The following is a 4,397-nucleotide window of genomic DNA, read 5'->3' on the forward strand; positions in this document are numbered from 1 at the left end:
GCTATTTGCCTGGTCTGCATCATGTCCTTGTCTTCCTACCGCCAGGAGTTAAGGCAAGTACTAGACACAGCCCGAAAAGGCAGAGAGAGGAGAAGGTTGCAAAGTGAGGAGAGAAGTCTGTCAGTGCAATGTTACTGACATTTTGCATATCTATTTGAAAATATATTAAAAACCCCAAACATATCTAAGCCATCAGTCACTTCAGAAAATACTGAAATTAAGCCTTTATTCTAAGTGTAGAGAGTAGGACACCATCCTAAGATGGCAGGGCTTTAGGAAGTGCACTAGAAAGGTCAGAAGAGGTAAATCTGTTTTCAGGTTGCCTTGAAACAATGACTTAAGTGCCCTTGAGTGACCTGAGGAATGAGGTAATGTGAAGGCATTTGCTGGAGTGTGCAGAGCTGTGACCTGGGCAAACAGAACTCTAAATTGAAAGGTGGTGAAGTATACATATGGATTGTAACAGACTTCAAACCCAGGTAAAGGTATGCATCAGAAAAAAGTATTGCCAAAAGCTGAACTTCACAGGATTCAGTGGACAGAGGTCCGGGCACAGAGATGTTTAGTTCTTGGGAATGAACATGGTCAGTTGCATAAGATCAACCTTCACCCAAGATACAGAGCTGGCATCAGGTAATGACCTTGATCCAGGTTCTCTGTGCAGCATTGATAGTCGGGAGCAGCAGCTGACTCCCTCCTGAGAGCAGCAGCACAGTGATCAATGCCAGATGGTTCATAAATTCGGTTCCACAAATCCCTGTTACAAGAAAGCCAGGATGTTCAATAGAAAACTGAGCCATGAGAATCAGGGAGACCTTTTTGAAAAGTCCATATTAAAAACAAGAAACTTATTTTCCGCACCCAATTCCATCACAGAGCATTTTTCATACAATGTCCAATACTGAAACATAAGTTCAAAACCGCACCAGGTTTGTATGTTAAGTCTTACATTCTGTTAGAAACAGCTGGAGAAAAAAATACTTTGTATTAGGAAAAAAAATAAATTAATCAAATACTTTATCACCAAGCCATTAAGATAATCTGGAAAGTTGTTTTGGAACCATTGTGTAATGATCATGAAAATCTGCTGATAAAAGTGCAAGGATGTAAGCCTTTACAGACAGGTTGAATCACTAAAAAGCGACTTCATCGGGCCTTCGTGTTGGTTCGGTTGTTGCCTTACGTAGCAGCCCTGGCAAGACAGCCAGCTCCGGGCACCACAGTTCACACAAAGGTAAAATAAATAAATGATTAAATAAGTGTGTTCCATATGATTCTGCATGTCCCTAGTACGTCTCCTAGAGACTGGCAGCCTAGAAACAAGCTTCACAACAGGGAGACACCAATAAGCACATGCCAGGACGCAGAACTGCTGCAGGTTAATAGACTCTGAGAAATCAGATACACAGGAAAATACTGTCCCAAGGCAGATGTGGCAGTGTGACAAAATTAGTGCAGAGCTTCTTATTTCCTTAATGCCTTTCGTAGTGACACCCCTGACAGAGAAAAGGTTTCAGAGGAGCTGGTAACTCGGCTAGGAATCACTCACAGATGAAAATGCAAAGGTGGCCCGAAGGCTCAGCTCCCAACACGCAGTAGGAATTTGCCATGGTGATTTCTTTGTTCCCAGCCGCTCCCATTTTACCCAGCAACCTGTTTAATATTAACCTCTACTTCTGAGCCCAAAAGGGGAAAGTACCAGCAGCAAGCTCTCTGGGTCACTGCAGCCAGACAGGACTGGAAAATCAGCTAACACTGCAGCAAGCAGAAGAGCAAGTTATATGCAGCTCCCATGGTCTCCTACAAAAACTATCTCCAGCAGTTCTCTGGGGCTTTCTCTTCTCCCAGTCACCTACACACTGTGGTCCTCTCACCCTAGCGCCTATACCATCATCAGCCATATATCCCACTTCAGAAACATGCTGGGAACAGGGCGGCCAGCCTGCCTCTGAGGGGCTAGCCCATATCAAACCGGCCCATTCTCTTCCTGGTCTATCAAGACTCAGTGGCTTTTCTAGTAGAGCAAAAATGGGGTTAGCCCTTGAAAATTGCCCATATAAGCTCTTATTTTCATTATAATAAACCCAGAAGACAAATCCAAAACCTAGGATGTGCACAGGACTGCAGGTGTTAAAGAAAATTGGCAGAGTCTGGGTCTCTAGGTTTGCTGATTCTTTATTGAAGCAACTCAGAGTTGGACCACCACCACAGTGAATGGTACCTGACTCAAATTCACTACCAGTTTATATAGAAACTACTAAGTAGTTACATCACAAACTTCTCACGACCTTCTGTTAAAATTCCACTATTTCAATTCCTCTTTCTTCATTTGTCAAGAGTCCACAAAAGTCCATTCTTCTTCATTGGTCAGCTGATCTTTATCTTCTGGTTCCACTTTGGCTTCAGTCAACACCCCATCCTTGATGTTCTTGCTGTGATCAGCGTCCTGTCTTGATCCGTGTTGACCAGAGTCTGCTTTCCACTGCCAACGTCTCCTAAATATTAACCTCAAATAGCTAAAGTCTATTTAGAACCTTATTTCTGTTAATTCTTATTTCTAAGTATTCTATATTCTTTTAAGGTAAAAAAGGTTAACCATACATCCTTTTTACTAGAATCATCAGAAATTAATACTTCTAGGCCTACTTCTGCTTAGCTACTCATTAAGCTTGACTGATGATTTGTTCAGTCATAGGTCAGGATTATACAAAGGAGCTTTGAGAACAATATTCATGGATTGTGAAAAGCCACCTGTGTTTATTCAGGTAGACTTATATTAATTATTCTGTTCTTAATTCTATTTCATCTCTATTGATTCTTATTTGCTTAATTCATGAGAGCTTCTACAACAATTATGTGAAAATTTCTACAACAGCAGGAGTGCACTCAGAAAGCTGCTTAAGCGGCCCTATTTTGTCTGAGACCTACAGGTTCATATTGGAAAGTTGAGGTAGAAATCCAACAGGCTGGTTTTCCACTTGGTTTGAGGAGAAAAATGGCAAATCGGGCAACACACTCTTACCCCTGACTTATCTGATACGGCAGACTGAACTGGGTGCCCGCTGCATAAGATCATCTTGAGATGATCTTGATCTTTAGAGATGGAAACTGAGTGACCAGCTTGATTACTAAATCATCTTGTCCTGTAGCATGCCAAAAATGTGATAGCCCAAATAGGCTCCAGCAGTACTGCAGTCTTTCCAAGTAGATCTAATTGAAAGTAAAATGATGTCGTTATCATTTGTGTATATTTTTCAAAAATGTAATTTTACCTACACATTTTCTTTTCAATACATCTGGCTACCCATCCCCCCAGGAAGAAGGTACCATTCACAAAACCTTCAGCATCCATTTATGGTATCTGAGGATGCAATCTATCATTCCTGCAATTAAATTCCCTGCAGACCACATAGCAGAAGTCAGAGGCGGATTGTCTTTGTAATTTAGCAAGCTTTGTTTGAAGTTTCCTTGAATGTGTTTAGTTGAAAAGATTGGAAGCATGTAGAAAATAAGACGACATTCATGACTGCCGAGTTAAACAAAAGTTGCAGCAAACTTCTTTTGAAAGGGACAAGTGTAAAGCGTGAATACGGCTTTAACAACCTATGTTTTACAATTTCTTGATTAATGGATTGCAGTAACATCAGTTCCCTGACACTGATTACTTCAGCAATACACTAGCAATTACTTTAGCTAGTTTTGTGTTATGCATGGAAGCTGCATAGAATCGTGTCTGTCTTCTATCTCATAAATCAATGCCTTCATGGGTAGACATTTAACTCAACTCTGATATCTTCTGCAGAATATAAAATCGCAACATGCGTAATATCAGTGCATTAGATCTCAACGTATCATGGCTTTTTTATGAAGGGACAAAGATTTATTAATTTCAAAGTCCTCGTTCAAAGCCACCCTAAACCTGTTCGATTATATTGTCTTTACAGCAGGCGACTACGATAGTTTTTCTCTGTGAACACAGCTTGTTTTCACAGTGTGGCCAGGCGTGTGTTGTATGGAGTATCACCACAACTGGCTTTAGACCTACAGCATTCCTTGCTGGGGAGGCCGAGAGCTGGGTAGAGAACTCTTACCCTGAGAAGAAAGAGTTTAACAACAGCTGCATTTGGCAACTTTGTGGGGGAGGCACGAATGCAATTCCTCTGCTTTTTAGGAATAAGTACAAAGGGGCTCAGTCTGCAGACACGTTGTTTTAGTGAGCAATGAATTCACCGATTAAAAAAAAACCTAACAGCAAAGGAATCTGAAAAATGAGACAAGTCTTTTAAAGAGCAAGGGGAAAATCTGGCACCATGTGAACAAAAATAATCACAGAAGCTTTCCTCGCCCCGTCATGAAATGGCCCCCTGCACCCCAGACAGAGAGCAGTTGCAGAGCTC

This window comes from Nyctibius grandis, chromosome 5, assembly GCF_013368605.1.
Source record: "Nyctibius grandis isolate bNycGra1 chromosome 5, bNycGra1.pri, whole genome shotgun sequence".
NCBI lineage: Eukaryota > Metazoa > Chordata > Aves > Nyctibiiformes > Nyctibiidae > Nyctibius > Nyctibius grandis.